Raw genomic sequence first — 22,523 nt, 5'->3', positions numbered from 1 at the left:
GGTGCCAAAATCTAACGGTTCTATTTTGAAATTTAATTTTTGATTTCGTTGACTTTTGACCACCGTGAGTCAACTTTATTACAATGACGTTATTAATAATTACTCTTCATCAAAATTGTAACCACTAGGGGCAAAAATACATTATCTCCAAAATCCCTGTGCCGAAAACAACCGGTTTTGTAACTTTGTTGCCAAAATCGAACGGGTACTGTATGTTTACAAATTTAAAACAGTATTTCACATGACTTGGTAGCCCAAAAATTTATTCCTTTTAATATTAATTGTGCTTTCAGCAGTGATTTTTTTAGCGGCAACTTAGTTCCAAATAAATTTAAATGCTTAACCCTTGAATGAGTTTGATGTACAAACTGATATGTATAAGCAAATTATATTTTGATGTATTTTCAAAAAAAATCTCATCAGTGACGAAGGACCATAAAGTATTAAAGATACTGAATAAAATGAAAAAAGACCAAATCTCAACATCTATCGCTAAAACGATAAACCCAGGATTCGAGGGCAAAGATAGCAACCTCAAAACATGAGATTAGATAACTTTATTAAAGAGATTTTCGCCCTTAGGCTGGTTTAAGTCTCCAACCTCAACTCAAAGAGAGGTTTCCGAATTTCAAGCGCAGCGCTATTTTACTTGTCGCTCAAATGCTGGTAGTACTGCCAGTTATCTTGAAAAAAATGTTTTGGGTTCATAAACAAATATTTAAAATTCCTTGTGAAATTTTATCCAGCAATAATTTGATGATGTAATGACCAATATTAAATTCGATAGGATTCAAATAAATCACGCGAAAAAAATCACAACTTTACTGTATGCCAAAATATGACTATCATTTCTCCAGAAAATCATGCATAACTAAATAACGATCAGCAATACCCACATGCAAACCAAAATTTTATTACAATCAATGTTATTTGCATTTTCTATCATCCCCCGCAGAGAATGATATGAGTTCGCCAAGCAGGCTATACCACCAAGCTTTTTATGCATATAGTACATTGTAGAACGACGCACACACTTGCTTCGATTCTCTCCAATTTCCGTTCAGTACACTAAGGCAAATAGACCTCGACTTATGAACAACATATATGAATTTCATAAGCGAGACTCATCGATGATTTTCGGGTAACATGAGGTAGCTCTTATACACCTTTAACCATTTCATTTTGGCTAAAATTCATAAGAGTTTCTTATGGAATTCTTACGTTCTTTTGCCTGCATGATCCATCCTATCTATGCTCCAAAGCACATGTGGAAAAGCACAGGTCTGATATTCGAAATGTTCGTGGTTTGAGTGCTGGCAGCCTTTTTTTTATTTATTTTTTCGACTTGAATAATTTCACTCACTAATACACTCCACTCGGTTTCCAATTTTCTTGCATTGAACCGCAGCTCGATACATGGCATCCTCTGTTCATACAGTCTCCACTAACATCCTGCGATGATGAATCTCTCATAATTGTAGACAAATCTTACATCTCCCGGCTGGGTGCAAGTAACCACCAATGTACTCTTTTCGGCAAAGTTGGTTGCCAAAAAATGCCCATCCTTGAGCTGTGTTTTATCGACCATAGTTCTTATTTTCATACCCTCAATTGATGATTGAATGGTACTATGCACATTTTTTTTAAATTAAGCATTAAGTCAGCGCCATTTTCCCACAGATGACGCTGTTTCACTGGTAGGAAGCAATAAAAATCCCCATAAAGCAATTTGGAAAACTGAAAATAATATCCTTCCGATGCATATTCAGGTCAGGATTGTCGTTCACTTGAACCTATAAAAATCATTCATGGAATTTTTCGATCAGCTTTTTCCGCAAATTATAGTTATTAGAGCTACAATAAAATTAAAAAAAGGTTTTTTTCACCACATTTTTTACCTGGTTTCCTACCAGTCCACAGAGAGCAAAAAAAAAGTAAGAGGTTGTATCCAAGACACAACCGTAGATTTGACGTTGGATTACGAGCTCGGTATCAACATTCGGCGACTACACACTTAGAAAAAATCATGTAAATTTAGGTGCTCTGAGACTGACATATACGAGCGTCAATTATGATATAAAATTGAGTCTTAACAGACGCGAAATTCAACTCAATCAAACGTACTTTTGAACTTTTCAGTCTCGGAGCACTTAATTTTACATGAAATATTTGTTTACGTCTGATCCTTTATGTCAAAGATGGATTCCGTCACGTGTAAAATTAGTTATTTCAAAGTGTGTATGTTAGGGAAACCACTTTTTGGCGGGCAATCGGTGATAATTTTAATCACCATTGCAACAGTTGAACATTTGTGTAATTTTCATTAGAGACCTATTGAAAATTTATTAAGTGTTCATTTTACCAGATTTGTAGAAAAAATTCCAATCGATTGGCTTGTTTAGAATTGAAATCCATCCGCTATTGACAGAGTTATAAGTGGTCAAAACCTGACCACTTTTCGTAACGCGGTGGATTTTGGTTTTTTGAAATTGCTGAAATACGTATAATCTTACGTCATAAAATAAAAGTTGAGAGAGAGAATTCCTCTCACGAGCTCCATCTCTCAACATGCCATGTATTTTGATGACACACGATGTGTGATTTCCGTCTTACAGACTTCAGAAAAGAGTAACAGGTACTAATCTAATCTAATCTAATCTAATCTAACACCAACACAGCCAGTTCTTGAAAGCATCCTGGAAAATGATAAATATACCTACATAATTTTTCTTGTCTATTTGATATATGTTTCACATCGAAGATGCGTCACACATATCAAAACGGCCAGGCCTACTGTGCAGCATTTAAGGGGCAAGATGATTCAGAAAATATCGGGCCTGTTTAAATCGAAGATTTGAACACGATGCTTCAGAATCCAATAAATGGATGAAACGTGGACATATCGTACCGTACGTTCCGATTTTGATAATTATATGATTGGTTGGTCGTTGGAAGCATCAAAGGTTAAGTGATACTCCATTTTCTTCTGACGGTTGGGGCATGAGCACTAACTCTTGTCCTAGCCTTTAATGACTTATGGCTATAGCGCCATTACTCGCTTTCTGAAAAGAGAAGAGGGAAAGGAAAATGAGAAGGATAAAGGGAAAAGAATTTTGTGAAATTTTTGAACATAATCAATATTTTTGATTTGAAATATACAATATAGAAATGCGTAACGGCGTGGTGGTCACTACACGAGTCTTGTCACTATTATCAAGTCATAAAAAGTAACAAGGACTAAAATGTGATCCTTTGATTACTGGAAAATCCTGATTCCCTAGTTTGAAGATGTCACGACTAGGGTTTGGTGATAGATCTTATACCAGCAACGCACCACAAAAAGGTGATCTCCCAGAGCTACTGGTTTTTTTTTCTTTGATTTGTTTTTCCGTCGATCTTGTTTTCCGTGCTGAGCACCAATGCTACCAACGCCAGGAAGGCAGCTCCCACACCTGCAACCTACCTATCGACTCATCAACTCATGAACCGGGGACCAACGGCTTTACTTCCCTTCCGAAGGAAGGCGTGATTAGAGATGTTATGCCTCAGAACATCCCGACGGCGCCGACTGGGATTGAACTCAGGCCTGCTGGGGTGAGAGGTAATCACGCTTACCACTACACCACCGGCGCCACTGCCGTTACTGGTTTGAAAAGATAAAAATTTACAAAATGGAACGAACTCACCAAGTCTAGCCCATTGAAACTGAAGGCTGCTTGACATGTGTTGATGTAGAAGTCCAAATTGTAGACGAAGCTTGACGAAGTTCAACATGAGCTAGTCCGGTTTATGGTAGTTGCGCGGAATGTCTTCCTTTGATTTGAGATAAACAAATGCTCGGATGTATGTAGTCGATTTTTGATGTGCATTGGTAAGCCTTTTCGTGGTCAGGTTCAACGCTGCGACTCAACGAATGATGGAACTAATGATGAGACGAATGATGGGACGCCTCGTGGAGGCGTCCACTTGGCTTCATAACATCTTCTCAGCGGTAAATAATAGGGACCTAGAATGAGGAACTAGAAATTGTCTCCTGGGCTTGGTTATGGCCAGATCAGCAACCGATAATAGATATAAAAAACTCCACGGAAAAAACAGCCTACTCTCGTCAGAAAAAAGTAGCAGGTACTGAAAAAAAATAACGTTACCCTTATTTAAGGATTTAGATTCACATCCGAAGTCCCTCTTTATAAGCACAATCAACACAAAAAATGTTTCATAAGTTTCATTTGTTGTGTTGAGTGTGTTGAAAAAGAGAGATTTCGGATGTTAATCTAAATGCATACATTGCAGTGCCAAATACTCTATTTTGTAGTCTGTAAAAGGAATTTAAACAGTTTATGCGTGATTTTTGATAGATGTCACCACAAAAGACAATGACATCTGATAGAAAATTAATACAGTAATTTTTCTTTATAAGTAAATTTCATGTTAATTAGTTATAAATTGATAAAGAAGCCAATAACTTCCTAAGCACACAAGGTATTTTATTATACTTTCATGAAAAAATGCTAAATTACTCCAACGGGTGAACTAGCGGACTTTCTTTGGAATTCCCGCCATCATCTGCCAGACACTCGGTACTGGTAAACCTAAGCGCCCATTTTTTCCAACATCGAGCCATCTGTGCAGCGTCCTGAGTCGAGAGAGTTTTCATTAACTTCCGCTTGATAATTGCCCAACACTTTTCGATTGGGCGGAATTGCGGGCAGTTGGATGGATTGCTATCCTTGTCGACAAAATCACCCTTATTGTCCCGGTACCACGGCACAGTGGTCCAGAATGCAGATTTAGGTGGAAGGATATGTTTTGAGCCAGAAATTGAAACTTTAGACTAAAAGTCTCTTCTACAAAGCTGTTTCTCATCGTTAGGCCCTCATTTTTATGGCAATGAATCCTAGGGTAGTTCTTATCATCAGTGATTGATCGCTATTTTGGGACTTTTTCGTTACTTTTTAGTATAGAATGCTTACGCTAAATCCAATTGAATTTTCAGTTAACCCACCTTTAAATAGATAGGTTAGTGCTATTAATTTCCCTATCAAAATTCAAAATATCCGCACCGTAGAGCCACACTGTGTGTTTTCACTGAAGCTACAAACAAGAGCGCTGTATATTTTCTAATTAAAAAGATATACCCAATTATAGTAAAAAAAATATGAATACATTCAAATTGATTTTATACGAGTTTAAAAAACACATACCTCTTTTTATCAATTTATTGAGAACATACGCCCTCTTAAATGCCATAAAAACCTTTTTTTTTTGCCCCAACCAGAGATATAACATTTGAAAAGGGCATATTTTAAGAAGAAAAACGTCAATAACTCTTGATCGGCGAAAGATATCGACAGGCTCTTTGAAACAAAAATTTGCGCCTTCTAAAGATCTAAAAGTTATTTGAAGACAACTTTTCCGAGAAATTTGAAATTAGAGAACTAGAGCAAAACAACTTTTTTTTAGAGACACCCTAGCTCAATTTAAGGAAAAAAGCTCAAAATAAAATACAAAATAGTCTATAAAGTTGCATGAAATTAGATCAGCTACAACTTTGCCGAAGAATGAATACCTTAATTTCTTCAAACAAAAAAGTTAAATTTTTGATTTAAATGATAATAATAACCTCCCAAGAATTCATCGTCATAAAAATGAGGGCCTAACTATAAGAATCAACTTTGTAGAAGAGAATTTTAGACTAAAGTTTAAATTTCAGGCTCAAAACATATCCTTCCACCTAAATCTGCATTCTGGACCACTGTGAACTGTAGCACCTTCCGGCTGTAGTGGCAGCTTGTCAAATCTGACCAGAACTTCACAGGACCTTTGTGAGTCTCAATGAAAGGTAGTATACATTTCTTCAGGTACTCTTGCTTATTAAGCTTCAAGTACATCGTTTTGTTGGTGATGAAAAGCTTGGTTATGAGTCCGCAGCTGCAAATTCCTTGCCAGCTCATCACTTTCCGGGCGAATTTATCGGTAGAAACGGTATTTTTTACTTGTTCGCGTTATTTCGAGTTGACCAGGATCAATCTTCTCTTCTCGTCTTCCGTCTAGTACAACTTTTTTAATACTGCACGTATCAAGACGAAACTTTCACCACTGGACCACGCGTACTTTCGGCACAAATTGCTGTCAAAACATTCCAAATCTGACTACTAGAGCCGCTGCTATAGAATAAATAAAGTGTTCGGATTTTGGTGGTGATAACAAGGGGTAAGTCACTCAACACATTGTGCCGCAATTAGATTCGGCACAGCTAGGGCACATACATTGGCACACTTTCAGCACAATCTCGTACGCGCAAACCATAAATTTACATCCATTTACATTTACATGAACATCGCAGCGAATGTTAGAAGTTGACCTTGCAGACGATGTAATGGTTTTTTGCCTTTGTTATTGCGTGTGCTATCTACGCGTTCGACTATATCAGAAAGCTTTATATTTATAACTTTGTTGAACAACGCACACACTTACCTCGAATCTCTCCAGCAGAAAAAGCATACGAAGTCGAGTATGAGAGTAAATGAGCGCTTTTTGTTTGCTTTTAGCCTCCCCATATCCAGAAGCATGGAGAGAGCAATGGAGAAATCACAGGTCTGATAATCGGAACGTTCGTGGTTCGAGTCCCCCAGTCGGCTACTTTGTTTTTTATTCGCATGATTCATATCACTCACTAATAGGGTAGAGCGATACTTCGTCGTAATCGCCTATTTCCGTTCTATAGATCAAGAAAGATCAATAATATCAATTATTTCACCGTGCACAAATGAATAATAGGTTTGTTCCGATTCGTTAGTTCATTAGCTACAGCATAAATCCTATTAGAGCGCATTGAATGAATATTTACGCTCATTGTTCTCAAAACAAAAGAAGCACTCCTAGCGAATCTCCTTTTTCTACGTTTATCCGTACGACGAAGAAAATCTAATGGCGTTTCAATACGTTTGGATGGAATTGAAACTCGTAGAACGAATTTAGAATCAAGAAGCTGTATTAGATTTTAAACAATATCTCAATAATTCGTGACTCTTTATCAAATCCAACGGTACGTATGGAAAGGTGAATAAATTTAGAAGTCATCTTTGACAGATATATTGAATATTCAATTTTTTGTTCAAACCCGTTCAAAAATAGAGGTAAAATGCTGGTCGTGCTTAGTAGGACGGAAATTAGGTCAAAAACCCTACACTCCACATTTTTCTTTCACCATTTTCTTGCATTGGACTGGACCACAGCTCGGTATATCGCATCCTCGGTTCATGCGGTCTTCACTAACATCCTCTGATGATGAATTCCACATAATTGTAAGCGAATCTTACATCCCCCGGTTGGGTGTAGGCATCGGATTGTTGTAAATAAAATGGAAGCACTGTTGGACAACTGTCATTGAAGTGGCTCACAGCATTACGTGCTGTTTGACTGTATATTCAGCAACATCCTCTAATTGAATATACTAGAAGAACTCAGACCTTTTCGATTCACTTATACATCTAAATACGAAATGTAGATTCTAGAGTGGGCTCAAGAGAAAGAGGCAGTTAATCAGACCACATTAGTACCCTTAATTCAACTAATGCTACAACTCACACAACACAAACTCAGAAGTCATATTCATCATCCTCTATAATCGGTCTCCAACAATGTTCCCCACCGGTTCCAACTCTTTCCGGCCGCTGATAGACCGTTGCTTTCACATCACGAAAGGCCAGGTTTCTGATCTGGCTTTGAGGACATTATAAACTCCTATGACACAGACTTTTATTATCCTATTAACGCAATTCACCTAAATTTCGTACACTCACCACTTCCCGCGTCATCCTCAACCCGATTTATCCTTGCGATCTCAAACCAAAACATTCAAGGTGTCTGAAATACCGGGTTGCCGGGATGGGTATTTTATGTCGTTTTCGTTTTTGCGGTGTACCTACACCGGTGCTACACCGCCGAACACCGAAAAAATTCAGGGTGTAGCTATCGGTTGCACCTTTGTCTACAAACAAATGATGGTGAGCTGTCAATGACTCGCGCTTATTGCTGCTTACACTACACCGGTGTAGTGTAGCAAAAACGAAAACGACATTACAAACAATCGCAGCTTGCTCTATGACTGACACAATCGGCACACTGACATAAAAGATAACCCAAGATTGGTGTGCGGAGTGTCCTACCCCCTTGGGTGATAAGTTTTTTCTTGTTCAGCTGCATGTTCACGGCGGATATAATCTCAACTGTTAGTAGTTGTATGAGCTGGGGAAGATCATATGAAACAAGGAATGCGGATGCAACGTCACTGTCAAATTAATATGATTGAAAAGGGGCGTTTCATCCAAATCCTATGCCGCTTCGAAACCGAGCACGTTTCAAATTGAGATGATTAAATTTGAGGATATTTTTACAGAAATTGGACCAAAATTAAGATATCCGGATGGACGTAAATCTCATAACTAAATGCATTACCGTCAATCTGCAATCAATTCAAAGGTGACTCTTTGGAAATCGTTGGCTCCTAAGAAAAAGCAATTAGGAGATGTTTACATGAAATTGAAGAGGGTTGAAGGTGGGACGGATTTGAAAATGTTTATGATTGTTGAACTTTTATGACATTTTCTCTGAAGAGCATATCCATGTTTTCCATGAATATTGAAATGGCTACAGTTCCATTGATTCTCTCCTAGCTTTTTTTTAATTTAATACAAAATTTACATGAATGATAAATTATATGAATTGATTTTAATAGTATCAAATTTTTATGTTACTGATAATAAATATAGTAGATTTGATGAAAACTATCTGTCCTTTGAAAGGTTTACAACCTCGTACTGTAAGAGCATAACGCCAAACCGGGGATGTTTGTTCAAAATGGACCCTTTATCAAGCAGTTTAGGCATGATTTTCTACAGGGGGTTCCGCTAGTGAAAATTTCGGAGGCAGCAGTTGGTTAGGCTAAGGTCTCCCATCCACCTTGGTGGGGCTGTCTTATTATGTATTGATCAGTCGCGAATTTCAATTAAGCTGCTGTAATATGCAACCACATGACGGATCTAAATCTTTCAGACCAGCTCTGGTTTAATTTCACCAATCGGTTTCATTCCTAATCAATCCATTCTTCGGTACCTCCATTACCTTCAACAAACTTTAAGCAGACATCCACGGAGATCATGTTGTAACGCAACCACACTTACCACCCGCAATTCTCGGCACGCATTGCCAATTTGTAGTGTCCTCTCATATTTCTCCGCCGCTCCCCTTTCAACTGAGAGCACAGCACAACCGGGGTTGAGTGGTGCGCTCCCCCGAGTGGAACTAATTGAAAGATGAGCAAATTGGGATTAAAACGTCTCATTGCATTTTACCCAACACAACCGTCAAATCGCCGAGCTGCCTTTCGGAGAGGATGTTTGCCAATTATCTTCAACTCTGGTTAATTGTTGCGAGGAGCTGCGCAATCCTTATCCTCGCACTCGCACTCGTCGTCGGTCGTCAAGAAAATGATGTTTATTGCATGCGAAAAGCACCCGTCGGAAAATTCACTTTCACTGAGCAGGACGACAGAAGTCGGGTTTCACTTTCTTCTGATTAAGCCATGCTCATCGGGGATTATCTAAGCTCAACACTGGCACCCTAGGTGAACACGGATCGCGGATCCAAATTTGAAGATTAACCCAGATTGGGAAATGGATTTTTGGTAAACAAATACAAAAAAAAACGATCGCTTATGTTGGGGCGCCCTTATACAACTTTGGTTTACGTGGAGCGAATCTGCCATTCGTGGTGAAAATGTTTTGCTTTTAATCGCTTTTTTGCTCATTAAAGTGATCTTTTTGCCCGGTTTACACTAGTGCTGGTTCATAATGCTAATTAATCATAAAGGATGTAAATCGGGCTATTTTTTTTTCTGCCAGAAATTGCTGCACCAGCTGCGAAAAACTGTTTACATCATGCTGATAACCATTATAGTGAGCGACAAGCACTAGTGAATCAGCATAAGTGTAAACCGGGCATTAGCGATGAACGTCAAAGATGCATCCAGTTGCGATGGGCAGCCTGGGGGGGGGGCTAGCTAACATCTTCAAAAATCATCCGACATAACCACGTACGGGCGCATGTTTCAACTTTGATGGTTGGTTGAAGATGGGTGAAGAACGGTATTAACATTTGATCATTATTCAAACAAAATAAAATGAAAGACTGGTGCCATTTAGTTTTAAGATATGAACATGGCGAAGATAACCGCTTCAAATTAACTGCTTGGTTAATTGAACCATCATCATTGGGTCGAAAAGGCTTTTCAACCAAAGGTGTAAAATCAATAAAAATCATAATATTAAAGTTTTGTCTCTAAACATAAATTTTTGGCGATTTCAACTTAAAAAATGTTTATTAATATTAGAATTCTCGATCTTGAAGTACATTATATTAATTTAATACTTCGGACTCGTTGATCGAACTGGTGTAGATGTTACTATAGTGATGCTGAATTTCACTAGCTCAAATCAAATATCAAGATAAGTTCCGTAAAATGAATAAAGGGCCTATAATTAAGTATAGGCATAACACTTCACAAACTCTTATAAATATATTCAAACTCTGAAAGGTATTTTTAAGGCACGTGATTGAAAAAGTAGTGTGCCGTGCAAGATCGATATTCGCTAAATCCGTAAAATTTTGTTCAATGTTTCTCTCAAGTACGTACCCAACAAAAAAAATTGAGCTGATTAAGAGCTGAATAAGCCATTTGTTTACCCGAATAAGCTCTTATTAAGCTTCCAATGTTTGTTGGGTAGTTTTTGTATTTTCAGGAAAAAAAACTGAATTCATCCACCTATGGTGAGATCTGACCCTTCTTACGTATTTATGTCATGGGTAGTATGATGGTACTTGGAACTTGAAAGGAGCCGGAAACTACCTAAGGTGTACCCGGAATATGGCTAAAGTGATCCTGGGATCATGATACAACCTGCACTTGTTTTTGAATTGTCATGTGATTTGAGATACCTCATGATGTGTTTTGGTCCAAGTTAGAAACTAGCCATACCCCAATACCAACATGTCCGGATGAGGTCAATTTTATCCTGGACGTTTAATATGATCCCCACTGATCTTCTTTTTGAATTCTCATGTGATTTTAGGTACCACATAATGGGTATAAATCGTTTGAAGTTGATTATTGACGTATTCGTATTCAGCATGTTCCGCCGGAACCAGTTGACCAATTCCAAAAATATTCAACAGCAAGACTATGGGACAACAATATCATACATCTGGCGGTAGTTGCGTTCAATTCGCATAAGTGTTTGACGATAAACATAACTTCGTTTCAAAATCCGTGAATTTTGGATCTTCTTCTTCTTCTTCTTCGCATTTCAAGCTTATTGCATATCGCATATTAGCTTATTGCGTGCTCTCAACTTAGTGTTCTAGATGCACATCCACAGTTATTAATTGAGAGCTTTCGATGCCTGTACAATTTCTGCATTGTGTGGCAAGTACAATCATACTCTATGCCCAGGGAAGTCTAGAAATTTTCCAACCCGAAAAATTCCTAGACCGGGACCGGGAATCGAACCCAGCCACCTCCAGCATGGTCTTGCTTTATAGCTGCGTCTTTACCGACTGAGCTAAGGGAAGCCCCAATTTTGGATCTTATTCCGTCTATATCTCCGGAACCAGTTGACGGATTCCAAAAACATTGAACACCATTCTAGGGAACCATAAAACCTTTCATTTCATGGTTGCTACGTGTATTTCGGTTCAGTGGTTGTGGAAGAAAGGACATACACACAGACATGTCCTGATCCTGTCGAGCTGAGTCGATTGGAATATAACACTCGGCCCTCGAAAGTCAGTTTTCCAATCATCATGTATACCCTTCTTTGTAAGAAAGGTAAAAACTAAAAAAAAAAGTGCGTGAAGATGAAGTTTAATCATGTTGGTGTCTTCAGATAAGTTTTTAGTTGAAAAACAGAGCATCTGATAAAGGGGTCGTCCATAAATTGAACTCATTTGGACGCTTCTTGAAAATTCTATCTTTTTTTCGTTGGACGATTTACTATATTTTTGTTACTCTACAAAGTTATAGAACTCATCATTTCTAAAAACTTTGCTAAAGACTCAAACTTGCTGGCTTGTCATTTTGTTTGAGGTATGAGCATTTTTTATGGAAACCCCAAAAATTATTTTTTTAGCTTTAACTTTTTTGTTTGATTTCTCCATCACATAGGGTTTTTGATCTAATTTCCGTCCTACTAAGCACAACCCGCGCTTTAACTCTTTTTTCTGATCGAGTTTAAACAAAAAATTGAATATTTCTGTCAAAGATGACTTCTAAATTTATTCACCTTTCCATACGTACTGTTGGATTTGATAAAGAGTCACAAATTGTTGAGAATTGTTTGAAATCTAAAACTGCTTCTTGATTCTAAATTCGTTCTACAAGTTTCAACTCCTTCCTAACGCATTGAAACGCCATTAGATTTTCTTCGTCCTACGGATAAACGGAGAAAAAGGGGATTTGCTAGGAGCGCTTCTTTTGTTTTGAGAACAATGATCGTAAATATTTATACAATGCGCTCTAACAGGATTTATGTTGTAGCTAATGAACCAACGCATCGGAACAAGCCTTTTATTGATTTGTGCACGGTGAAATCATTGATATTATTGATCTTTTCTGATCGATAGAACGGAAATAGGCGATTACGACGAAGTAGCGCTCTACATTACTATGTTCAGGATTTTTTTTTTTTCATTCTATAAAAAACACACAAGTTTCTAGAAGACAGCATCACGCTATCCAGCAGTCTACAAAAGATACATGAGTTTTTGACGTAGGACTACGTCTTTGTGAACTATACTATATATTAAAAAAAAGTGTGACGAAATAGTGTCAGGTTTCGAACGCATATAACATGGTCGTTTATGAATGAAATTCAATTCTATTTACACAATTTTATTGAGGTTTAATGTAAGATTTGTTTGGCATCAATATGACAGTGGTATATCAATGGTTAACTAATACAAATTGATCAAAATTTACCACCGTAATCAACCAATCACGTGCCCGCTCGTTGTGACGGTTTTTTCTTTCTTTGCTTTTATTCTATTCAGTAAACTACATCAGCAAATTGCGGACAAAATGAGGGGTTTAGAATTAGGATTGGGCGATTTTGGATTGATTTTTTGAAGATCAATCTTTTTCATCCCGATTTCCGATTTTTTTGGATCGATTCTTTGTCCACGAAAAAATCGAAAAAATCGATCCCTTCTTTCGATCTATTCGATCTTCCAAAATATTGGTGTTAAATTTTGTAATTGTATTTACATAAAAAAAAACGATTTTCTCTCGCCCCAGACTGCGTGGTAAATTTAACGAACATAACGTCAACATCAGCATTGCTCCCTGCAATGACGTTACTATTTGCGTTTTCGATATTTACAAATACAGCTACATTTGAAGGTTTTCGCTACCTTTCTCCTGTGCGCATTACTCCTTACCATCACGACAACATTTAATTGAATAGTATAAAGGAAAGAATTTCTTGGGGTACCAACGTAAACAAGTGTATAGTCCATTCTATATGCAAGAGTATTGAATGTCCGAAAGTGAGGATAACAATAACAAACCAACATTGTTGGCTAGAGCGAAAGTGAGGATAGCAAACTAAGCACTTGAAAAAGGCTAAAAAACTTTTAAATGGGATTACGCAAGTGTGTGAGTTAGAAAGGTCAGAAAGATCCTATTTAATCAGTGGATCGATACTAGAGCCAAATGTAAGATCGATCCGTCAAGAAATGTTTGACAGCATGAATCGTTTGACTGCCGTGTGCTGGAAAAAGGGTGATCGTTGCGTTGAACACTGAAAACGAAACTAGCTCAGAGAGAGAGAGAGTAACTTTTACTCAGTTGTAAGTCACTTTTACGCATTCGTATGAAAAATTTTTCTAAAAACGTTGGTCATTCTGCGTATGAGTAACCTACGCTTTTTGAAATTTCTCCCTACGAATGAGTAAAAGTGACTCACTCTCTGACTAAGATTTGTTTTCAGTGTAGGTTTGCCATAGAAAAATAGTGATTCAGAAAGCATATTGTGTGGTCAAGCTCAGTGTGCAATTTGCATCAAATTCCATGTTTTATCTTGACAGCACGACCAGAAAGCTAGTTTCCGTATGCAGTGAAGTTATTCAGATGGACAAAACCTATCGCATGATTGGCCTCTCAGTTCAGAATTCACTCCCCATGCAGCACTTTGATTCAAAGGGCTTGCTTAAACAGTCTTCTTTCACTGAAAACGAATCTTATTCAGAGAGTAGAATTTTTAGAAATGTCTCCATACGAATGAGTAAAAGTCACTCACTCTCTGAGTTGGTTTCGTTTTTAGTGTCTCGACTAGATAGGAGCTTGCTGTCTCTACACAGCAACATTACTTCAAAGATTTCTGTGAATTTTTACCGAAATCTCAACGGTAAACAGTTTGGTAATTTTTTTACAGTTTTCCTGAATATTTTCACGGAATAACAATGAAAAATTACAGGAAAACTGTGAAAAATCACCGAACTATTTACCGAACCTTCAGTTGTTGAGATTTCGGTAAAATTTCACAGAAATCTGAGTAATAATCTTAGTGTGTAGGAAAGTTATTCTGATGAAAAGACCGATTTTAAACTGGGCATAGGGTGACCAGTGAACCGGGAAATCGGGAAAAGCCGGGAATTCAATATCACCGGGTGAAGTCCGTGAATTTCAATGATGAACCAGGCAAAAAACCACCGTTCTCTTTTTGGAAAATAATAATATTCCCGAAGAAAAATATCCAAGATCCTTGGACTGGACTAGACTTTCCGGATACAATCACTTTGAAGAACTAACAAGATAATTTTAATGAACATTCCAAAGGAATTTAAAGGAATTTTTAGAATGAATCTAAGAGAGAACACCAAGAAAGTATGTCAGACAAAAGTTCCAATGGAGTTTTTGGAAGAATTTAAGAGAGTTTTGACTACAACGCCAAATCAATTGTTTGAGTTAAACGTAGAATTTTTAGGTGGTTTTGTGTGAAATTCCATGACGATTGTAAAGAGGATTATAGGTCCATTTCAATTGAATATTCTGAATAAGTTCGGAGAAGAATGTTAGGAGAGTTCTTATGAGAACTTCAGAGAAATACTGAGAGTATTGAATTCTGAGGAAATTTAAATGCAATGCAACTTACAACATAAAAATCCATTTGCTCTTTTTAAGACATCAACATTTGAAAATAATAAATGTTTAAACATTAATAATTTTTAACTTTCCAACCGAAAGACATCGCATTTCCATGTTTCAATTGCTCTCTCCAAACCTTGTGTTCTCAATCCCTACCCTGCAATCCATTTGTTGCAATTTGTTACTTCCATCCTCGAGATAGCCGCGAGTAATCGGCCCCGCTTTTCTAACGTTAGTTTTAAGAAATTTTGTGATCTAAACAATGAATATCGACCCCGCAAAGCTACAGCAAATGAGCCTGGAAAAATAAACGCATTGAAAAAATAGGAAGACATAATAACAAACTATTCAATGTATGTAACAGTTAATGCAAAAAGCTCATTTTGCAGGGATCACCCTATGTTACCTTTTTGAAACCAGTATAAAACGAGAATCATTAGAGTTAGAAAATTTGTATCTGGAGCAGAGTTGCTTCAAATGAATTGTTCTACAACTTTGTAGAATATTGCACAGGTCTATGTCAAATAACTACATAATTGATATTTTGAACTCCTTAACCATTTTTTTTGTATTGCGTAGACGCCATACGCGGGGGCTATTCACAAACCACGAAGACACTTTAGAGGGAGTAGGGTAGATGTTAGGGGTAGGTGAATATCTACAGTCTAAACAAATTTCAAAAACATTGTGTGGATTATTGTCTACGTGGGAGGAGAGGGGTCTAAAAGCTCTCAAAACTGTCTACGTAAACAACCCCTTAAATTAACGGCTTAAGCACAATCATTTCGAAGTCGGCGGTAATTTTTATGTGTGTACATCAGCAAAATGCGGATAAAATGAGGGGTGTAGAATTAGGATTGGGCGAGTTCGGATAAATTTTTGAAAGATCAATCTTTTTCATCCCGATTTCCGATTTTTCGGATCGATTCTTTGTCCACGAAAAAATCGAAAAAAATCGATCCCGTCTTTCGATCTTTTTGCTCTTCCAAAATATTGGTGCTGAATTTTGTAATTGTATTCACATCAAAAAACGATTTTCTCTCACCCCAGACTGCGTGGTAAATTTAACGAACATAACGTCAACATCAGCATTGCTCCCTCAATGACGTTACAGCTACATTTGAAGGTTTTCGCTACCTTTCTCCTGTGTACATTGCTCCTTGCCGTCACGACAACATTTAATTGAATAAGATAAAGGATAGAATTTCTTGGGGTACCAACGTAAACAAGTGTATAGTCCATTCTATATGCAAGAGTATTGAATGTCCGAAAGTGAGAATAACAATAACAAACCAACATTGTTGGCTAAAGCGAAATTGAGGATAGCAAACTAAGCACTTGAAAAAGGCGAAAAAAATTGAAAATGGGATTACGCAAGTGTGCGAGTTAGAAAGGTCAGAAAAGTCAATTAAAATAAAACCATAAGATCGATCTACAAAAGATCGATTCTTTGGTACCTATTTAATCAGTGGATCGATACTAGAGCCAAATGTAAGATCGATCCGTCAAGAAATGTTTGACTGCCGTGTACTGGAAAACGGGTGATCGTTGCGTTGAACACTGAAAACGAAACTAACTCAGAGAGTGAGTAACTTTTACTCAGTTGTAAGTTACTTTTAAGTAAACGTTTGGAGAAAGCTTCTAAAAGTGTAGGTCATTCAGCGCATGAGAAACCTAGGCTTTAAGAAATTTTGCATTACGAATGAGAAAAAGTGACTCACTCTCTGACTAAGATTTGTTTTCAGTGTAGCTTGCCATAGAAAAATAGTGATTCAGAATGCATCAGGCCTATTTGATGGCCTAGTTCAGCGTGAAATTTGCATCAAATTCCGTATTTAATCTTGACAGCACGACCAGAAAGCCGTTTCCGTATTCAGTGAAGTTATTCAGATGGACAAGACCTATCGCATGATTGGTTTCTCAGTTCATAATTCACTCCCCATGCAGCACTATGATTCAAAAGGCTTGCTTAAACAGTTTTCATTCACTGAAAACTTATAACGAATCTTATTTAGAAATTTTTTAGAAATTTCTCCATACGAATGAGTAAAAGTGAATCACTCTCTGAGTTAATTTCGTTCTCGACAAGATAGAAGGCTGCTGTCTCTATACAGCAACATTACTTCAATGATTTCTGTGAAATTTTAACGAAATCTCAACGGTAAACAGTTCGGTAATTTTTTACAGTTTTCCTGTAATTTTTCACAGAATATCTGTGAAAAATTACAAGAAAACTGTAATAATATTAGTGTGTAGTAAAGTTATTCAGACGATAAGACCGATTGTAAACTGGATATAGGGTGACCAGCGAACCGGGAAATCGGGAAAAGCCGGGAATTCAAAATCACCGGGTAAAGTCCATGAATTTTAGAATGAATTTAAGAGAGAACAACAAGAAGGTATGTCAGAAAAATTCCAATTAAGTTTTTGGAAGAGTTTTAAGAGAGTTTTGACTACAATGCCAACTCAATTGTTTGAGGATTACAGGTCCATTTCTTCATTTCTAATAAATGTTTTTAATAAGTTCCGAGAAGAATGTTAGGAGAGTTCTTATGAGAACTTCCTAGAGTTTTGAATTCTGATGAAATTTAAATGCAATGCAACTAACAACATAAAAATCCATTTGCTCTTTTTTAAGACATCAACATTTGAAAATAATAAATGTTTTAATATTAATAATTTTTAACTTTCCAACAGAAAGATATCGCACCCCCATGTTTCAATTGCTCTCTCCAAACGTGGTGTTCTCAATCCCTACCCTACAATCCATTTGTTGTAATTTGTTACCTCTAAGTCCGAGATAGCCGCAAGTAATCGGCCCCCACTTTTCTAACGTTAGTTTTAAGTAATTTTGTGCTGTAAACAATGAATATTGACTCCGTAAAGCTACAGCAAATAAGGCTGAAAAAATAAACGCATTGAAAAAACAGGGTGACATAAAAACAAATGCATGTAACAGTTAATGTAAAAGCTTGTTTTTCAGGGATCATCCTAAGTTACCTTTTTGAAACCAGTATAAAACGAGAATCATTAGAGTTAGACAATTTGTATTTGGAACAGAGTTGTTTCAAATGAATTGTTCTACAATTTTGTAGAATATTGCACAGGTCTATCTCAAATAACTACATAATTGATATTTTGAACTCCTTAAACATAGGAACTGACCTCAAGTCCTCAAATAATTATCCCAAACAAATTTGTTTTTAATATTCTGGAGACTCCATACGCCTAGAGGGCTATTCATAAGCCACGAAGACACTTTAGAGGGGGCGGGGTAGATATTAGGGGTAGACGAATATCTACAGTCTAAACAAATTTCTAAAAATGTGTGTGGATGATTGTCTACGCGGGAGGAGAGGGGTCTAAATGCTCTCAAAACTGTCTACGTAGTTTATAAAAATTAACGGCTTAAGCACAATCATTTTTGTCTTTCTAAATACGGTTTTGAGACCATTGTGTGTTGAGTTTCTGGAACTTATTAAAAAAATATGATCATAATTTATGAAATTGTGAGACTTTGATATATAAGAGGGATAACGCACTTTATTTTCCTTGATTTTTTTCCGTCGATCTTGTTTTCCGTATTGAGTTTCAATGCTACCGAAGCCAGGGAGGCAGAGCTGCCAAACGACCAAAACGACAGCAACCTGAGTAATCATTATCAGCGAAATCACAACATCAGATTTAGATTTCTATTTGATCTCAGATTTTGCTCCGAAGGGAAGTAAAGCCGTTGGTCTCCGGTCCATGATTTTATGGGTCGATAGGCAGGGTCCAGGTGTAGGAGCTCTCCTTCCCTTCGGAGCAAAATCTGAGATCAAATAGAAATCTAAATCTGATGTTGTGATTTCGCTGATAATGATTACTCAGGTTGCTGTCGTTTTGGTCGTTTTAACGGTTAAAATATCAAAATTGAGAGAAAAAAAATCTTCCTTTAACATCACATTGAAAACTAATTCTGCTACCAGTGAGAGCAAACTGAAAACTCAATTTGATATCAATTTTTCCTGTTGATTACCAAACAAGTATTAAATTTGATGTTGTGCTAAGGCAATGAAATCAAACCCGCAACAGCATATTTTTGAAGAGCAAATGTACAGCAAAATGAAAACAAAATTTGGTTTCAAATTTCCCGAGCAAAGTTCAGCATCAAAATGACAGCAAATTGAAATCAAGTTTTGATATTAACATCAAACTAAAAACATAATTTGATTCCAGTTAACGCAATTGACAAATTTGATACTAAATTTTGTTTTAATTTTGCTGTACATTTGCTCTTCAAAAAAATGCTGTTGCGGGCTTGTTTTCATTGCCTTAGCATAACATCAAATTTAATACTTGTATTGTTATCAACAGGAAAAATTGATAACAATTTGAGTTTTCAGTTTGCTCTCACTTATAGCAGAAATAGTTTTCAATGTGACGTCACAGGAAGATTTTTTGATCTCAATTTTGATATTTTAACCGTTAAAACAACCGAAACGACAGCAACCTGAGTCATCATTATCAGCGAAATCACAAAATCACATTTAGATTTAAATCTGATATCAGACTTTGCTCGGGTTGTCAATTGCGTAAATTGACATCAAATTATGATTTCAGTTTGATGTTGATAACAAAACTTGATTTCAATTTGCTGTCATTTTGATCCTGGACTTTGCTCGGGTGTGCACCCCCCGATCCCCTTGGCTACGCCTATGGAGGCAACACAACAAACTAATTAAGCCTTATTGGTCGATTCGAGCCAGTATACCCTGGTATGTGAATGCATCACCTAATCGTAATGCAACTGCCAAAAAAAATCACTAAACTGCAGGTGATCCTCATCAGCAGCATTTGTGCTGAGCAAAAGATACACACGTAAAATAAACTCATCATCACTTAATTCGCGCTGTTTATGATCTACCTACCTGCCTACCTACCTACATGCATGAAGAGATGCGCTGCGATTGTCTCGCGGACAACAGCCGAGAAAGAGTTGAACCACGTAACTCATCAACTGGGTTTGAAGATGGCATGGGCCTAAGCCCACCCGTTGGCAAATCTCAACCGTTCATTATCGGCTTCTGCAAACATTGGTTGTTGGGGTCCGTCAGGAGATCCCCCGAAACAACAGCAAAAAAAAAACCAAGAGGATTTGTCGAAAATTTCACTCATTCATTTTTCCTAGCGTCGATGACTAGGGTACTGAGTCTCCATGTACAACTATAGGAACCTAACGCTTCTAACGTACCACGACTATAGGAGCGTTTCCCCTTCTTACAAACAGTTGCACACATAAGCCCCGGCCAAAATCGGACCGCAAAAACGATAAACTTAATTAGGTCTCACCATTTTGTGGCGGCTGAGATATTTCGAATCATTGTTGGTTGAAGTTTTTATGTTTTCATCTACGGCCTTTTTGTCGACTCGCTTTTTGCGAGCCATCCATGTTCGATCATCGGACATTGTGTGTGATGAATGGTGTAAAAGCTGGTTGAGAAATGAGATTAGACTAAGAGGCTTGAGAGTGTTTTTAAAGTTTCATAAGAAAAGTCCATGTGTCCACTTTCCCGATAAAAATGCATGTCATCAAAAGGGGATCAGGTGTGTTTAAATTTTTCAAAATGGATGTTTGTAAGGGTGCTTCATTTTGAAAAAAAAGGGTGATGAATTTCTTATAGGCCACCCTCCAGTTCGTATGATTTTCCCAAAATATAAACCTGAGCGAAAGCAGGTGAAGATTGATGTTGGCTTAGAGGTCGCGCAAATGATTTGAAATTTGTATGGGAATCACTATGAAAGAATTTCATATATCACGTATATCGCGCTAAATTTTGCTTCTACATGCCAAAATGAGTAAAAAATGTAATATTTTGTTACTATGGAAATTACCAAAAAGTCACCAGCATATCAAGAAAGATATAAATGCGAGAAAAAAAACTACGAAATAGGGTAAGTTGGCAGATGAATACGTGCAAGACAGAAACGCCACTTTCATCACAATAACAACAGACTGGTTGATCATTGTCATGACAACCACATACTACCTATTTTTGTTCAACGTTTGAACAACTACAACCAGACTAAAGTAATGTAGGTTAAAATCAATAATTTCCCATTTTTTTCCTCTGTTCGGGACCTAACACTACTGCGACCAGTAAATTGATCTATTGTAGTATATCCCGTGTCCTTAATTTAGTGCATGTCGTATTACTCCATCACTTTTGAGAAATGATGAAGTATTATTCGATTTTTTTACAATTGCCACTCTTGCATTTATCGCAAGGATCCGACTCTAATTTAAAGATCCCGCTATTTAAACCCTTCGGAGTGCTGAAACACCCTCCAAAGGCGAGCCCCTTTGTCAGCCAAAATTGGATTCCTTAGCAACAAAATTAAGGTATGACACCGATAATGACCATGCATCAGAACCCTAGTCTTAACCACTTTAAACTAGGGAACAACGAATAGAAGATTAGGAATCACATAGATGAAGACAACTAACTCATTTTTTTCCTTGTTTCAAGATCATCCTCGGTAGACAAAGCCGAGTCTTGTCACTATCAACAAGGCATAAAAAGTAACAAGGACTAAAATGTGTTCCTTGGATTACTGAAAAATCCTGTTCCCCTAGTTGGAAGTAGTCAGGACTAGGAATCGGTGGTAGATCTTACATCCCGTAACGCAGCGGCGCCGGTGGTGTAGTAGTAAGCATGATTGCCTCTCACCCCAGCAGGCCTGGGTTCAATCCCAGTCGGCGCCGCCGGGATGTTCTGAGGCATAACATCTCTGATCACGCCTTCCTTCGGAAAGGAAGTAAAGCCGTTGGTCCCCGGTTCATGAGTTGATGAGTCGATAGGTAGGGTCCAGGTGTGGGAGCTGCCTTCCTGGCGTCGGTAGCATTGGTGCTCAGCACGGAAAACAAGATCGACGGAAAACAAACCAAAGGAAAAAAAAAAAAAATCCCGTAACGTACCACGAAAGGGTGATCTACCCCCACGTTACGGGGCATACTAATTCACCAAAATTTTCATACAAACTCCAACCTCTAAACCTTTATTAACTTCATATAGGCATAGGCTCATATTTTGGGGTTATGAATCAAACTGGAAAGGGGCCTATCAGAGATTCATCACTTTTTTCAACTCTTTTGTTCGAACTGTGTATATTGAGAGTCCAAGCGATCCAATTCATGACGAGCAGTATTATGCAGCAGGTTGGCAGGGCAGCAGATCCCCTCTAAATTGAGTTGCTTGTTTCATGTGATAATACACGTTATTTTGTCCACCGCCAAATGCAATGCATTTCTGAAACAACTCATGCTTCTTCAATTTTACTG

At 37.5% G+C, this 22,523-nt stretch overlaps 1 protein-coding gene across 2 annotated transcripts in view; it reads left to right on the top strand.

Annotated features, from left to right (window-relative positions):
* The window catches only part of LOC135705187 (uncharacterized), a 351,007-nt gene that overhangs the window by 49,112 nt on the left and 279,372 nt on the right, over positions 1-22,523 (top strand). The gene's annotated exons all lie outside the window — the stretch shown is intronic.

This window comes from Ochlerotatus camptorhynchus, unplaced genomic scaffold (assembly GCF_037179485.1).
Source record: "Ochlerotatus camptorhynchus isolate MF236.1 unplaced genomic scaffold, CSIRO-AGI_Acam_v1.1 ptg000261l, whole genome shotgun sequence".
Lineage (NCBI taxonomy): Eukaryota > Metazoa > Arthropoda > Insecta > Diptera > Culicidae > Ochlerotatus > Ochlerotatus camptorhynchus.
Note: the sequence above shows the minus strand (reverse complement) of the source record. Positions and strands in the feature narration are given on the sequence as shown.